This window comes from Rana temporaria, chromosome 2, assembly GCF_905171775.1.
Source record: "Rana temporaria chromosome 2, aRanTem1.1, whole genome shotgun sequence".
NCBI classification, from domain to species: domain Eukaryota; kingdom Metazoa; phylum Chordata; class Amphibia; order Anura; family Ranidae; genus Rana; species Rana temporaria.
The window spans coordinates 145901942-145919820 of NC_053490.1; the positions used below are offsets into that span (position 1 = coordinate 145901942).

The 17879-nt window shown below is 42.9% G+C and overlaps 1 protein-coding gene across 3 annotated transcripts in view; it reads left to right on the plus strand.

Moving 5' to 3' along the window:
• TSC22D1 (TSC22 domain family member 1) overlaps positions 1–17879 on the plus strand; it is a 116848-nt gene that overhangs the window by 3334 nt on the left and 95635 nt on the right. The gene's annotated exons all lie outside the window — the stretch shown is intronic.

Genomic DNA, 17879 nt, shown 5'->3' on the forward strand with positions numbered 1-17879 from the left:
AACAGATTACTGGTGCCCTCATTGCTGTTAATGATCTTTTTATTTTGTTGATTTTGCAGGCTTATCATAGACGATGAGGTTTTGGAGGCCCTCAACACACAAATCCTTGTTTGCTGACTGTATAATTTAGGGTCTATTGTCCTTGTAATATAACAGGCATCCTGTATTATTCACTTGGTGGAATCAGAATGTCATGATTTCCCTTTGTGTTGTATGTATTTTCCTGTGCTCCCACCCAGGCTCGGCATTAAAAATACATTCCCAGCTAGCTCATCAGTTTTAAAGCTGCCTTTCGAATAGTAACTAGAACGTTTCATAATCGGTTAGCTAGGCTAGCTTTGTGGAGTCACTGATCATATACATACAGTGATACATTTCCACAGCTATTTTTACCAAGGAGCGTATGATTAGAGTCTGTGGGTTTGTTCATTATAATCCATATAATATAGAGCTATTCCCTTTTTATGTATGGTTAAGTAGTTTAATGTCATGATTACATGTCGCTTTCTCATAAACCATGGCGACCTGTATGTAAATGCGGACATACCTACCTTATTTACTTGCAGGGGTGAAAAGTTCAGTTCATTTTAAAAGCTACATCTAGTCAAGGGGACTTGAAATGCATATAGTACACGTTACCAAGGTCTTTTATTTTTATGTAGGCGTATCTTGTGTTTTTGGCAAACCATGCATAAAATCCTCATGTAAGTAGTATTCTAGTGTTTTGGGGAACACCTGAGACACACTGCAAGGCTGCTATTTCCAATCCTGCCTATTGTAAGCACTTTACTATCCTTTGAGCAGAGAGAAAGGAAGTTGCAAAGCACACAATTGTGTGACCTGAGGAAGTGGATCAAGAGTAAGCGTGTGAGGAGCTTCTTAGAGGCTAGCTGCATTGGATTATGTGAAATTTGGGTTGGCAGGAGTTTCAGGCATGGATATTTTATACATGGTTATGTTGGACCAATAGGCATATGCCATACCTGGCTGATACCAGTGGAAGCTGGCAATCCCTAAAATAAAAATCGCTACTCCCAGTGATCTCATTGTTTTTGGGTCCCATGCTGATAGTCTGCCCTGCTCCACTGAGAACACAATAGACCTCATAACTTGCCTCGGCCTGATAGGACGCATTTGGGATGAATTGGAGTGCAGACTGCAAGCCAGGCCTGCTCGTCCAATGTCGGTGCCTGACTTCAAAATGTGCTTTTGGAGGAATGGTCAAACATTCCCATAGACACACTCCTAAAACTTTTTGGACAGCTTTCTTTGAAGAGTTGAGGCTGTTATAGTTGCAAAGGGTGGACCAACTCAATATTGAACCCTTACGAACTAAGACTGGTATGCCATTAAATTTCATGTGCATGTAAAGGCAGGTGTCCCAATTCTTTTGGTAATATAGTGTACATTCTTGCAGGCCAGTTTGGTTAAAGTGATTGTAAAGTCTCTCTCTTTGTTATTATATATATATATATATATATATATATATATATATATATATATATATATAATCTCTATCCTGCTCTGTGCAGTGAATTTGCACAGAGCAGCCCAGATCCTCCTCTCTGGTCCCTCTTCGGTGCTCTGGCCCCTCCCTCCTGTTAAGTGTCCCCACAGCAAGCAGCTTGCTATGGGGGCACCCGAGAAGTCACAGCTTCCTGTGTTCATTCAGACACAGAGCTGTGGTCCTGGCCCTGCCCCCTCTTTCTCCTTCTGATTGGCTGGCTGGCTGGCTTTGACAGCAGCGGGAGCCAATGGCGCTCAGATGGCTGATGCACTCGCTGACATCGCTGGACAGAGATGGGGCTCAGGTAAGTATTAGGGGAGCTGAGGGCGACTGCTGCATGCAGAAGGTTTATTATCTTAATGCATAGAATGCATTAAGATAAAAAAATCTTCTGACTTTACAACCCCTTTTAAACTTTACTGTGCATCTCCCTACTCTGATCCGATTCCTTGTTTCCAGGTGTATGGCATACACATTCTTTGCTGGCCACTGTGGTTCCTCCCTCTGACCCACTGCTGTGTCCTGATTAACTTGGGCTCAGCTGAATGAACTACAGAGGCCAGTGGTGGAATGTGCCAGCCTGAGGAATCTGATTGGATTGGACAGGTCTGTATAAAGTTACTTTCTTCACAGGTTAGGGCTTTTGTAAGTTTGTTTGACCCCCTGACAAAGTCAACTGCTGTCAGTGTTTCTATTATGGTTCAGTGGTATTCTGTTGTAGTATGATACCATTGTTTCCAATGAAAACCCAACAAATGTTAACACATAGACTATGGTCTATGCCTTCTGCTGTCTCTGTGTACCTGATAATTTCCTATTGTCGTTGGTGGAGTATAACATTACTATGATGAGCATAAAGCCCCTTTCACACGATAAGCCCGCTTGGATCCGCCTGTCTGTTTTTCAGGAGGATCCGAGTAGGCCACCTATTGACTCCTATGGGCAGGCAGATGTTAGTAGAGATGTGTCTGCTGACACCCGCCTGCCATCCGCTCATCATAGTCTACCAAGACAGACTATGGCGATACGTTCAGCCATCTGTCTTGGCAGATCGGATTGGATGAGATCTGAAGAAAATGGACATGCTGTCTGTTTTCGTCCGATCTCCTTATAGGACTCGGCGGGGCTTTGACAGGTCCCTCCCCGCTCAGTGAGCAGAGACGGACCTGTCATCCGCTGGCTCAACGGAGATCAACGGAGTGATCTCCCGCTGAGCGGATCTGCCCCACGTGGAAAGGACCTAAGAAGCGGTGGAAGATATGTGAAGCACATGGATGTGCATATTAAGGTAAGTAAGGTTTTGCACATGGATTAATTATTTTTTATTTTTTTGTTAATCTTCATTCAAAACAAAAGGCATAGTGCAGACTGTTTAAATGTTAGGGTCCCACGGGACTTGGACCCCTTGTTTGCAATCCTCAGTGTTCTGCAAACACAAGTTTTTAAAGCCTTTCTGTGAACAGTACAAGTACGGTCAAACTTCTGTTTAGTTGGCTCTTTTTATGCTCTTTTGAATTGTTAGAGGTTCTGTCACCAGACTGTTAAAAAGTATGTATTGCCAAAATCTTTTTTTGGTAATTTTATGCATTTTAAAGTAGGGAAGAGTTAAAAAAAAAAAAAAAAAGCCCAACTGTGGTGGGTGTGGGGTTTTTTTTTTTTTTTATTTATTTATTTATTTATTTTTTTCTTCTCTGTATACTATCGGGGAGATTTTCTTTCACTTCTGTTTTAAAGGTGTAAAACATTGAAAGATTTCCTCTTGTTCCTGAACAACTCTAAGGCTGGGTTCACGCTTATGCGATTTCAGAGATTGCATGTGATTCGCACCACATTCCTGTGCACATTGCATGCAATGTCTGCGATGCATCGAATTCGCACCAAAATGGTGCAGGACCCTTTTATTTGGTCCGCATAAGTGTTTAGACCCATGCGATCTGATTCCACAGTTTACACTGCATTTTGCGAAACGATTTGGGAACCTCTATCTCAGGGCTCGACAAATCCCTGTTGCCAGGTCGCCATGGCGACTAGAAATAGCCTCCTGGCGACTTGGCTTTGAAGGTGGGCAAAAAATGTTTTCTTCCTTGTGTGAGCTGGCACCATCTGGTGGTGGCCGTTGGTATTACAAGTTAAGCATTACAAGTTAAACAGCAATTCTAATGTAATTTTTCACAATTTTCACTGCCATCTTCTTCCCTCTAATTAGAACCCCCAAACATTATATATATTTTTTTATCCTAACACCCTAGAGAATAAAATGGTGATCGTTGCAATACTTTCTGTCACGCCATATTTGTGCAGCGGTCTTACAAGTGCACTTTTTTGGGAAAAAATTACTCTTTTTTTTTTTAATTAAAAAATAAGGCAACAGTAAAGTTATCACCATTTTTTTTTTTTTTTTTTATATTATGAAAGATAATGTTACACCGAGTAAATTCATACCCAACATGTCGCGCTTCAAAATTGCGTCCGCTCGGGGAATGCCGACAAATTTTTACCCTTTAAAATCTTCATAGGCGACGTTTAAATCTACAGGTTGCATGTTTTGAGTTAGAGGAGGTCTAGGGCTAGAATTATTGCTCTCGCTCTACCAATCGCAGCGATACCTCACGTGTGGTTTGAACACTGTTTACATATGCGGGCGCTGCTCACGTATATGTTCCCTTCTGCGCGCAAGCTCGTCGGGACAAGGGGGGGGGTTTTGTCAAATCCTGCGGTCTATCTCATACTAGCACATTATGCCTTTACTTTGCAGGGGAGTTTACTTTTACTTTATATTGCCACCCGCATCGGTTTGCGATGCAGGAAGACGCAGAAGAATCGCCGTGGTACTCGCATCCCACAAGTGTGAACCTAGCCCAAAACTTTGGATTTCCCTTCATTGTCTGTCTCAGTGGTAAGGGTCACCAATACAAATTGAGGGATCAGTCTCTCAATGGGGACAGAGACTACCATTAAAATGCGAGTGTGCCTAAAGCCACACTTTAATCTCAACATCAATCTTCCCAGAAAAATGTATGGCCATTTATCCTTTTATTCATGATACCTGTAAAATGCTCCCTTGTGTAGGCATTCAAAAATCCCTAAAACTGCTCCTGGGCGCTGCCATCTTGGATGTGATGTCGGCAGACTCAGTTGTCATTTAAGTAGCACTTTATCTCCCCTTTCACAAGCTTTGGTATGCATTGTGTTAAGGCTGACCATTCATTTAATCGGGCTTCTTACCATACAACACACAGTATCGTGTTGTAGTGTACTGCAGTGCATGTCGGTTCGCAAAGTGTGTTGGGATGCAATTAAGGATGAATGGAACCGCAATGCACAAACGTTTCAGTTTTAAATTTTTAGAATCCTTGTGGGCGTCCCCTCCCCCTTAAATTGTCGAAGTATAGCAGCTGGAAAAACCTGCTTGGATTTTTGTTGACATATTCTGTGGTCTGTACATGAACATGGCAAAATGTGGAGAATGTATTGCCTGGCATAAAACTTTGCAGGCTGTGTCGCAGCAGCAGGGGGTAGAGCTGGGATCCCCAAAAGTTTTTGCAAATCGGATGTTATTAAACGCCTAGGTCCAGGCAAAAAACTGTAAGCTTGATTCGGTCAAGGTGAAAACCCCTGCCAGTTATTTATTGCTGTGTCCTTCCTTGCAGACTCTTTCACTTCCTATCTGGTGAACCTGTTATCTGCAGAACAAAGTGAGGGACAATCTTTCGTGCAAAGTAAAAACCTGACTGAGGTTCTAACCTCCCTCCCAATCCAAAATTGAATAGATTCAATGAATAATCTTCTGCCCTCCCTTTTTTATTTTTTTACAAACCTGTTATACTTGCCTGCTCTGTGCAGTGGATTTGCACAGAGCATCCCAGGATCCTGCTCTTCTTCTATGGTCCCTCTTCGGTGCTCCTGGTCCCTCCCTCCTGCCAAGTGCCCCCACAGCAAGCAGCTTGCTATGGGTGCACCCGAGCCGCAGCTTTCAGTGTCCATTCAGGCAGTCTCTGCTTTCTCAGCCAATGAGGGGAGAGTCCCGGACAGACGAGTCTCTGAGCTTGTTTTATCTCATGGTTACTGTAAAATTGTATGAATGCATCGATGCAGTGCATGTTATCTCAGCTTGCAGAACTTGGATTCATTAAATGAGTTTACCAAAAATGTAAATATTGCAGAATATACAGCCTCGTGCTACATAACTAAGCTCCAGTCCATTTCAAGCTGAATAAACACTTTATTGTACCTTGAATAGAAAACTACCTTCTTTAGATGATGTTTTACTCCAAAAACATTTTATTAAATTTGATAATCAAATAATTTTGCATTAACTGTTGTAATTGGCTCAATGTGACATTGCATGATGCCGCAGCATCATGTGGTTCTGTGCAGCACAATTTAAAAAGGTAGTGTTATTTTCCAGAAGGGCTGCAGTATAAGCCCTACCCCGAAAATGAGCCCTAGTTTAAAATGCTGGTAAAACCCCATAATCGACTCTATTACAGTAGTATATAATGTACAAGGTGTTTCTGTAATATAATTGCGGGGAAGAGAGCTACAGTGGGTCACAGAAGCGCAAAGTGGTGCTATAACGAAGGTATTTGGCACAATTATATTACAGAAACGCACACATATACTACTGTAATAGAGTGGATTATAGGATTTTACAAGCACTTTAACTTGGTTCACACTGGGGATTCCTATCAGGCAGGGAGAGAGAGTGGGAGAGAAGACCACACAATACATAAGACCTACTCCGAAAATAAGCCCTATTGTGTGTCTTTTGTTGCCAAAATGAATATAAGACCCAGGCTTATTTTTGGGGAAGCCCGGTAGATGTATTCAAATCTGTGCTTTTCATACTTAAGCCAAGGCTGGACAAATTAACATGGAATTCATGAACCTGACTCTCCAATCCAGGAGCCAGCGGGAAAAAAAATTTTGTCCAGTCCATCTCTGCCAATGAGATAAAAAAACTAAAAAAGTTAGGTGCCTGCTGTAAGACTGGCCATACACCTATAGATTATCTGCATATAATCTATATGGTCAGATTGAAAAAGTGGGAGATTCCTCCATCCACACATTTAAGCGTACATGGAGAAATCTGTTGCACTTTTTCCATCTAACCATAGAAAATCTGCAGATAATCTATAGGTGTATGGCCAGCTTACGTTTTAGGGATCATTGGGTACCTGGCTCCTGAGACTGGTCCAGCCCTGCTTAACTTAATGGGGCAGCATAATTGCTGTACATGGTCACAATCACGTTTATTGTAAGGTCTGTGTGTCTGTGTGTGTGTGTGTGTGTGTGTGTGTGTGTGTGTGTGTGTGTGTTTTTTGTTTTTTTTAATAAAGTGTATGTGTGGGCAAAAAACCTATTCAGTGCAGGTTTACAGTATGTGCATCTTTCCCCATGTGTCGTCTCTCTATAGAAATGCTGCAAGGACTAAATATTACCTGTTGATCTTGCCACAAATAAGCTCATATATTCAGCAGAGATGACCATGCTGCACTGTCATTTATCAACCCTGTCATTTGCCTATGTGAACTACAGAACACCTCTGCCCATGTTATAAAGATGAAATGTCATTTCTGTAATCCAAACACTTGGTGTAGTAGGGTGACAATGCTACGTCTCCATTCAGTACAGATAATGCATACCCCCCCCCCCCCCCCCCAGTGCTAGTTTCTCCCACTGATCACTACAGGATACAGTAATAACATAGCAGGGGAAGGGTGAAACCACAGTTCGGAGGGGGAGAGAGAGAGACACACCATTTCTATTACTCGGATGTGTCGGATAGCAGCAGCTTTCATAGATCTGCTAGAGAGCGAAGACTAAAATCTTTGCCCACCAGACAGGCAAGTATGAGACCTCTTGTGGTACAGGGTTCTCCTTCGTCATTGGTTCATCCTAATGACAGTCTCATTTTCAGACTTTTCTGTATTAAAGTCAGTTTAGGGTCTTTATAAAGGCCGCTGTCTGTCGTGGGGCATATAGATAATGTTGTATGGTTGTATTTGTCCAAGGTCACCTGGAGGATGTGTCTGTACAGAGGGAACAATGGATGTGTGTAGTGCTTACAGTTCACTGAAGAAGAAATTACAACTGAAAGGGCACTAAATATCAGTGTCGTTTTGTGTAGTCTCTTTAAATAAACCGTTTCCTGGCAACTGAGACAGTAGGCTGGATCGTCTGTGCTCGGGGTTATGTGTACACCGGTGAAACTGTTAGCTTGGAAGAAAACCCAATATATGTGTGCTAAAGCAGATTGCCTTTTCCCCCCTAAAAGCTGTACTCCAAGGCACCTATATACAACCAGAACACTCTACATATTATGTAAGGCAGGGATCCTCAAACTACGGCCCTCCAGCTGTTGTGGAACTACACATCCCATGAGGCATTGTAAAACTCTGACATTCACAAACATGACTAGGCATGATGGGAATTGTAGTTCCTGAACAACTGGAGGGCCGTAGTTTGAAGACCCATGATGTAAGGGGACAGGAAAAGGGGATTGGTTGGCTGTCATCTTGGTCCCCTGCTAAGCGACTGGCCTGATGTATTCTGAACACAGGAGGTTGGTCCTTCAGCACGGGCGCCATTCAGAGAGAGTACTTTACACTTTCTGAATGAAAGCAAAGCATTCTCTGGAGGAGGTGAAGTTGGCAGTGACATGGCACACTCCACCTCGTCTAATTATTCAGAAAATACAAAACATTCTTTAAATGATGCCCATGCTTTGCGGCTGACCTCCTGTGTTCAGAATACACCAGGGAAGCTGCTCAGTACGTGACCTGGAATCAGTTGGAGATCACTGGAAAAACCAATGGTTTTCAATTTTTATGTATGTTTTCCCAAATATCTGAAAAGTGTGTGCATTTGTATTCAGCCCCCCTGAGTCAATACTTTGTAGGACCCCCTTTCACTGCAATTACAGCTGCAAGTCTTTTTGGGCATGTCTCTACCAGTTTTGCACAACTAGAGTGACATTTTATGCTCATTCATCTTGGTAAAATATCTCAAGCTCTGTCAGATTGGATGGAGAGCATCTGAACAGCAATTTCAAGTCTTGCCACAGATTCTCAATTGGATTTTGGTCTGGACTTTGACTGGGCCATTCTAACACACGAATATGCTTTTGATCTAAACCAGCGTTCGACGAAATCCGGGCGCCAGGATGCAATTGCGACTAGAATTGGCGACCTGGTGAAGGATGCTTAGGCCTGCAGAAGGCCGAGGCTGTCTCAATGGCGGGCCCGACGCGATCGCGCGGTGGGGGGCGCACGTAGACACAGGATACCCCATCCTGTGTCTCTGTGTGCCCCCCGCCACGGCTTTGCGGCCTTCTGCAGGCCTAAGCTTACTTCTGTGATCTGGCGCCATCTTGTGGTGGCCGTTGGTATGACATATAACCAGCAATGCTAATGGAGCCTCCCCTGTGTTTTCACTGCCATCTCCTTCCCTCTAATTGGAACCCCCTAATATATAATATATAAACATCCTAGAGAAATAAATGGCAGTCGTTGCAATACTTTCTGTCTCACCGTATTTGCGCAGCGGTCTTACAAGCGCACTTTTTTTGGGGGAAAAAATACTTTTTTTAAATTAAAAAAAATAAGACAACAGTAAAGTTAACCCAATTATTTTTTTTTATATTGTAAAGGATAATGTTACACTGAGTAAATTGATACCCAACGTGTCACGCTTAAATTGCGTCCGCTCGTGGAATGGCGACAAACTTTTACCCTTTAAAATCTCCATAGGCGACGTTTAAAAAGTTCTACAGGTTGCAAGTTTTGAGTTGCAGAGGAGGTCTAGGGCTAGAATAATTTCTCTCGCTCTACCAATTGCGGCGATGCCTCATGTGTGGTGTGAACACCGCTTTCATATGCGAACGCTACTAACCTATGTGTTTGCTCGGCAGGACGGGTGCGTTTCTGGTTCCTAACTTTTTAGTTGGCTCCTAGATTCCAAGCAAATTTGTGTATGTTTAGGGTTGTAGTCCTGCTGGATGGTGAACCTTCGCCTCAGTCTTCAAGCGTTTTTTCCTCTAAAGCGGGGATATGCAATTAGTGGACCTCCAGCTGTTGCAGAACTACAAATCCCATGAGGCATTGCAAGACTCTGACAGCCACAAGCATGACACCCAAAGGCAGAGGCATGATGGGAATTGGAGTTTTGCAACAGCTGGAGGTCCGCTAATTGCATATCCCTGCTCTAAAGCCTTGAACACACGATCGGATTATCCAATGGGAATTGTGTGATGACAGGCTGTTGTCGGAAAATATGACCGTTTGTATGCTCCATCGGACAATTGTCAGATTTTCTGCAGACAAATGTGGGATAGCATGCTTTAAAATTATCCGCCAACAGATGTGTGTTGTTGAATTATCCGATCGTGTGTACACAAGTCCATTGGACAAAACTCCAAAGTACAAACATGCATGCTCCAAAAGCAATGCTCACCATAACACAACATTAGCAGAAATTGGCTAGGGTGAGCATAAGAGCTGAAAAACCACATCGTTTCATGTTTGTTGGCCGACAATTCTTTGCCGTTTTTGTATGCAAGACAAGTTCACGGCCAACGCCCTTCAGACAAAAGTCCCTACGATTTGTCCAATGAAAATCAGATTTTGTGTATGAGGCATAAGATTGCCCTTTATTTGGCTCCATCCATCTTTCTATCAACTCAGACCAGCTCCCCTGTCCCTGCTGAAGAAAAGCATCCCCACAACATGATGCTGCCACCACCATTTTTCACGGGGATGGTGTGTTCAGGGTGATGTGCAGTGTTTGTTTTTCCACCACACAATGCATTTTAGTTTTGGGCCAAAAAGTTTAATTTTGGTCTCATCTGACCAGAGCACCTTCTTCAACATATTTGCTGTGTCCTTCACATGGCTTCTCGCAAACTGCAAGCAGGCTTTCTTTCAGCAATGGCTTTCTTCTTGCCACTCTTCCATAAAGACCAGATTTGTGGAGAGCACAACTATTTATCCTGAGGACAGATTCTCCCACCTGAGCTGTGGATCTCTGCAGCTCCTCCAGAGTTACCATTACTCTCGGCTGCCTCTCTGATTAATGCTCTCCTCGCCCTGTCAGTTTAGGTGGACGGGCATGTCTTGGTAGATTTGCAGTTGTGCCATACTCATTTCCATTTTCAAATGATGGAAAGAACAGTACAACGGGAGATGTTCAAAGCTTGGGATTTTTTTTTTAAAACCTTAACCCTGATTTTCTTTTTTTTTTTTCTCCACAACTTTATCCCTGACCTGCCTGGTGTGTTCCTTGGCTTTCATGATGCTGTTTGTTCACTGTTTCTCTAACAACAAACCTCCTGAGGGCTTCACAGAAAAGCCTTATTTATATTAAATTGCACACACGTGGACTCTACTAATTGAGTGACTTCTGTACGCAATTGGTTCCACTATATTTTAGTTGGGGGTATCGGAGTAAAAGGGGCTGAATACAAATGCACGGCACACTTTTCACATTTATTTGTAACAAAAGTTTTGAAAAACATTTATCATTTTCCTTCCACTTCGCAATTATGTGCCACTTTGTGTTGGTCTATCACATAAAATACATTTACGTTTTTGGTTGTAATGTGACAATATGTGTAAAGTTTCAAGGGGTATGAATACTTTTTCACCTGTACATGTTTTTTTTTTTTTAATTTTGCATAGATTTCAAACAAACTTCTTTCATGTTGTCATTATGAGGTATTGTTTGTAGAATTTTGAGGGGAAAAAAACGCTGTGAATACTTTCCGGATGCACTGTATTTCTTGAGGCCTGAAAATGCCAGGACTGTACAAATACCCCCCAAGTGACCCTTATGTGTACCACATATTTTGTTAGATTTAATAGTTTCTGTCTGCTTTAAGGCCAATGGCTGCCCATACTTTGAGTCACTAATCTGGAATGCAGGTATGCAGATTACTGTAATTTTTTTTCCTCATGTACCTGTAGTGCGTTCTTGTTTCAGGTCATTGACTCAGAGTTATGAAGCGTGTGAGTCAGAAAACTAGCATTTGTATGGAGGAGATGTAAGTGGTGGCAGGCTTCATATTCCCTTTTCATGAGCTTTTTGTTTACCAAAAGGGAGTTGAAGGGGTTGTAAAGATAATTTTTTTTTTTTCCCCTAAATAGCTACCTTTTACCTTGGTGCAGTCCTCCTTCACTTACCTCTTCCTTCGATTTTGCTTTTAAATGTCCTTATTTCTTCTGAGAAACCCTCACTTCCTGTTCTTCTGTCTAACTACACACAGTAATGCAAGGCTTTCTCCCTGGTGTGGAGAAAGCCTCTTGAGGGGGCGAGCAGGAGAGTCAGGACACTCTCTACTTTGCAGATAGAGAAAGGAGCTGTGTGGTGGGCATCCTGACACTTCTGCTCGCCCCTCAAGAGGCTTTCTCCACACCAGGGAGAAAGCCTTGCATTACTGTGTGGAGTTGTAGACAGAAGAACGGGAAGTGAGGATTTCTCAGAAGAAATAAGGACATTTAAAAGCAAAATGGAAGGATGAGGTAAGTGAAGGAGGACTGCACTAAGGTAAAGAAAGCTATTTAGGGAAAACATTTTTTTTTCTTTTACAACCCCTTTTAAAGAGCAGTATGTGGGCTATTTTTTATTTTTATTTGATTTTTTATTTTATTTTTTTCCCCTATTAATACTTGGGCTTCATGTACACGGGACGTTTTTACAACTGCTCCTGAATGATTTAACTTGACAGATGGTAACCCACGTTTAAAACTTCAGTTTTTTTCAATGTGGAAATCTTTGGCGTCTGAACCCGTTTTTTCATTTTTAAAGGAATGCTGTTAAACGCAACTGCCTAAAAACGGCAATAAACAAGACTGTACATGGTCACATAAGATAACATAGAATGAGTTCAGGGGCAGTTGAAAAAGGCATCCAATTGCCTCTGAACCTACGTTTAGCACCGTCCCGTGTACATGGAGCCTAAGGTGGATGAACCATCGGTCTTTGCACTCCTGTGACCCATGGGAAGAAGCCCAGCCAACCAAGCTCTGGCTGGACTTCTCCTCTTTTTTTTTCAGAATGATTTTTGTGCAAAAAATTGAGAACACCTACTATTTTTTTTTTGTTGTACCTTAATGTAGAATGCCGGTTTAACGCCAACTTATTTAACCACTTAACAACCGCCATATAGACGATATACATCTACAAGGCGGTTGCTTAACTCTGGGAGGACGTCCTCCCAGAATCGCGCTCACGGGAATGGGACCCGGCGCATCACGGATCACGGTAAATCGCAGCTGATAACGGCGGTTTACCACATGATCGCTCCATCCAATGACGGAGCGATCACTTGTAAACAAACCGGCGTCATGTGATGACGCCGGTTCCTCCATCCCCTCTCTGTACTGAACGGTACAGTGTGAGAGGAGAGGGGGGGGGGGGGGAGAGAGCGGATGCAGCACGAGTGCTGTGGGCTGGATCTGTGACGCATGCAGTCACAGATCTAGCCATCCATCCCAGCTCAGCCATCCCTGCCCCATACTGTGCAATACTGCACACCTATACTGTGCAATACTCTGCAATACCCCACACTACTCTGCAATACCCTGCAACGTTGCCTATGGGGATTTTTAAGTAGCGAAGTTTGGCGCCATTCCACGAGCGTGTGCAATTTTGAAGGGTGACATGTTGGGTATCTATTTACTCGCCGTAACTTCATCTTTCACATGTATGCAAAAGAATGAAGAAAAAATACTTAATTTGCTAAATTTTATAACAGAAACAAAGAAAAATTCATTTTTTTTTTTTTTTTACAGAATTTTCAGTCTTTTTTTCTCTTTTATAGCGCAAAAAATTAAAAACCCAACAGTGATTAAATACCACCAAAAGAAAGCCTAACCTGTAGTGTATACATAAAGCGTTTTTAAACCCAGGACCCTGCTCTCACTATATCCGGATTCCTACAGTGCACAGAACATGGAAATGCACTAGTTTTAGAAAATATAAACTGCTAAATGCCCTTTCTCATCAGTAGTTAGAGCAGTCTTGTGACTTCTATAAGGCCCCTTTCACACTGGGGCGGGAGGTTCGGTGGCGGTAAAGCACGCATTTTTTGGCGGCGCTTTACCGCTAATTTTGCGTTGCTTTTTGGCCGCTAGCGGGGCGGTTTTACCCCCGCTAGTGACCGAGAGGGTTAAAACCACCCGCAATGCAGATGCTGCAGGGGAGAGGAGGGAGTGCAGACAATGGCTGGGACATAGAAGCCTATGAGTGGTGCTGCTCCTGGTATTCCCAGCCGTTGTCGAGCACTCTTTCCTCTGCCCTTCAGCAGTAGTTCAGTGGCACAGGATCACATGAGTGGATCAGAGCAGCCAGAAAATAGGTAAGTATATGCTTACCCCCCCCCCCTAGCAGGAGGGACATTTTTAAACCTAGTGTTTACTGTTTAGGCAGATGTTCTGCTTTGGGTAATCATCCATAACTGGTTTGAAGGTTTAGTGGATAAATATTTTTTCAACACACTAGAATACAGTCTAAAGTAAGTACACCACATGGGTAGTGTTGACTTTTTTTTTTTTTTTTCACCAATTCTGATCTGAGGTCCTGTCTGTTCCAGCAAGCCTTTGGCTTTACAATGCCCTCCCCTGCTTTTCACACCTCCCATTTATGTACAGCACTCGTATGTCATGAACTGCCAGCTTTTCACGAGTGCACTAGTAAGAGAAGGTGACTACTCAACCTCCCTCTAATACACCAGAAAGGTAATTAATTATGAGCTCCTAATGTTGGCGAGGCCCAACACGAATTAGAAACATGCATGAAACCTTTTATTTGCCATAAATTCTCCAGTATCCATATAGATCGGTGGCAGATTCTTTTCGAGTGGTGTACTTAGAAAGTGAAAGCTTGAAACAGAATACCACCAACCGGAATGGCTGGCTTCATTGGTACAGGCATATGCGAACTGCAGCGTTATGCAAAGTGTCCTAACTTTACACTATTTTGTAACCCTGCAGTTGATTGCCATGTGTATACACTGCGCCATAGAGGAAGCTGTGGTTGTGTAACTGTCACATGAACAGAAGGCACAATCTGGTAAAATCTAGGTAGCATGTCAATTCTTTCTTCCCCCCCCCCCCCCCTTTTTTTTATTCAATAATTTTCAGTTCTGCCATGTGAAGATGAGGCCCTGTGCATTGTACCATCTAGATATCGTTATTGCAGCCTTCTCCATGTTATCGGTTAAGTCGCATCCAGCAGAGAGGATCAGTGTTTAGATTACTTATTTTGAGCAGCTGTGAAGAACGCCTGCAGGCTACTAGATTTCTCAGCAGTAAAGATCAGAAATCTGTTGGTCCTAAGCAAGATCTTCAGACCAGCTTTCACTTGTATGATAAACTCCAACATACACATAGTAAATGATTGCCCCATTTTCTTTGTTAAAATATAAATTAAGGTCTGGGAAGTGTCTTCCAGTGCTCATGCATACTGTGGCAGGGGGACCTTCCATGCTGTGGGGTGGCAGCTAGGTGACAATTTTATTGAACACTGTATGGTAATCATTGCATGGCACCCAAAATAGTTTTTTTTTTTTTACGGTGATATTGCTTGTTAAATGCTAAAAAGGGGGAAAAACTGCAGCCAGTTGGCATGGATGCTGCCATTACTGATTTATTCTACTGAATGTTATGCAGAGGATTCATTACCTTTTCAGAACAAGGTCAGCAATGGCAGCCTTGTGTGGTTTATTATTCATTCCTGTTTCATACATCACTCATTGTAGATTGTATAGGTCTTAATGTATCCTTTTGATGTTTTACAAGCCTCTGTGTATGGGGAAGCTATACTTGATTATATAAGCAGGCCTTGCTTACTAATACTAAATGATGGCAATCTATGGGTCAGGTCTGATCTGAAGCCTGTGCTGATAGAAGTATGTAGGTTGCCATTGCTGACCTTTTTGAAAATGCTACCCAACTACCAATTATGCTGATCTCTGACATTTAACATGCATGCAGCCAGTGTAAAAACCCTTGATTAGCTTGCTGTTTTGGGTGAGCATACACTGCACATCCACAATTTAAATGGCTTAGAGCAGCCACTAATGGCACATAATTGTGGTGTCCAGATCGGAGCTCTACCCAAAAGGGAAATCTCTGCATGTTTGCAGCCTCCCCCCTCCACTGCCACATTTGGCTTTTTTTTGGGGGAGTACCTGGTTTTGACAGGTACCCGCTCCCACTTCCTGGTAAGATTGCCACACCCCAATATGTGTCATAACTGGTGGCCCCTGCTCCACCCCCCCCCCTGCCCACCTTCTGGGACAGGCGCATGCACAGTAGGAAGGCTTTACTGCTGGTTTCCCTTACTTGCAATGCTGGTGCCTTCTCCCAAAGCCGATGGATGAATCTGCTTGGGGTGCCAACATTGTGGTGTCCTTATATTAAAAGCTAGCAGCTACAGCTTCCTCTGCCGTTGACCCCCCTATCCACAACACTGATGCTTAAGGATGGCTGGTCGGCCACCCATGATCTGGGCTTGCTGACTAACCATCCTAGAGCAGGAGGGGTGTGGCCTGTGTGCCACTGGTTGGGCACCCCTGTATTTAAACCATGGTAGACATGTCGGCTGTGAATAAGATGGCAATAACAGTGGACTTCCTTGCAATTGCTGTCTGGCTTGAGTCCACTGTGAAGTAGCTATTACTAGATGGCATCAGGGAGGAGGGTATAGAAGAACTATCATTGTAATTCCCTCAGGTGATGTCATTCTTATAGGCATTCATGAAGCTTAAAAAATAGATGTCTAGACATATGAGTATCGCGTGCACGGAAGTGCATTGCCCCTTCTAATCGTGCGTTTTATAAGCTGTGATTGCATCCGCTGGCTTCAGCGCCTCTACAGTACACAGTGGTAATTGGGATGGAATAGGGAGCGTTTAGTAACGTGCATTCATACTTGATGTATTTACTAAACTTACCATGGTTGTTTCTTTAACCTCACTGCAGGCACATACAGCACTCGGAAGCTGCCTTTGTTGCTTGCTCTTCCTTATACTTGTGATCTAGAAAGAAGCCAGTGAATTTCCACTGCTGTTCTTTATAAAGGGAATGTTGATGATGCTCTTGCCAGATGAGAACAAAAGGCCTTTTGCCTAAAGCACCTTTAGCGCTGGAAGGTTTTGCAGCACATCGCTTTCTGTATCAGTGATGTAGGTGGTCAGTGTATGAGTATACTGCAGTCTTCATTTATGATATAGTTGTCATGTCGGTAATCTAATGCCTTCAGTCTATGTATCAACACTATACAGCGGTAATCAACGCGTTGTGTTGCAGTATTGTTTACAAGTTGTCCCTTTTTTCTTTAGATGAACATGGGGGGGATTAAAGTTGATATTTCATACTTTTACAAGTCTGCATGAATTTCTAAAGTGGTACAGTATATACAGCGTAAATTCTATACCATTTACCAATGAAAAAAGCAGTCTTTTGAGCGATCCCAGTGATCAGAATTTAGTATTGTAGCAGGGTGTGGTGAGAGGTTACAGCAGGGGCCGATGTGTCCAGACCAGGATTTACATGATTGTGTTATCTGAGAAAGCGCCTCAGTCCAGTAGATGCTACACCTATATAATGCCTGAACCAAAATGGCACCATCCTTCTAAAGAAAAGGCAGACTAAAGCCTCAACAGGGACGTGGGCAGTAATAAATACCTAAAAGGGCCTATTTTCAGTTGTATCTATTGCAGTGCTTTTAATGGGTATTTAGGGTGTTTGAGCTGATTAATTCAACAACGGACCAAAAAGCTCTCGCTAGGGATGCACCGATACTTTTTTTTTAAGACAAGTACGAGTATTGATTACTTTTTCTTAAATACTCGCCGATACCAATGTCAATTTTTTAGTATTATGTGACAATTTCTTTTTTTAAGGTTTCACAGTGAGCGAATTTGAGCCTTGGTTCACACAGCTGCGGTGCGAATTCCTGTTTTTTCTAAGTGCGAATTCACAGCGCAATTTCTGTTTTGTCAGGTGCGATCCTAGTGTGAACTTTCAGAAATCGCAGCTGTACCATAGCTGGTTAAGGACCAGGCCATGATGGGTCAATCTCACAAGGGGGAAAGAGCACCCGGTGGTCCCACCCATTAGTTTAGTTTATTTAGCGGCAGCTACAAAGCGGAGCTGTCAGACAAGTGGGAGCCAGTGTTGGGTACAGAGCTCCCTTTTTTTCCTGATTGATGCTGGAGTTATTTAAGGGAACATTGTGTGTGTGTGTGTGTGTGTGTGTGTGTGTGTCCCATAACTTAAATTGCCAACATATTTTTGTTTTACATTTAAGCGGTCAGCAGGAATTTCCGCTAACAGCTTACGAGTCATTTGCTGTTATGTATGCTGCGTCC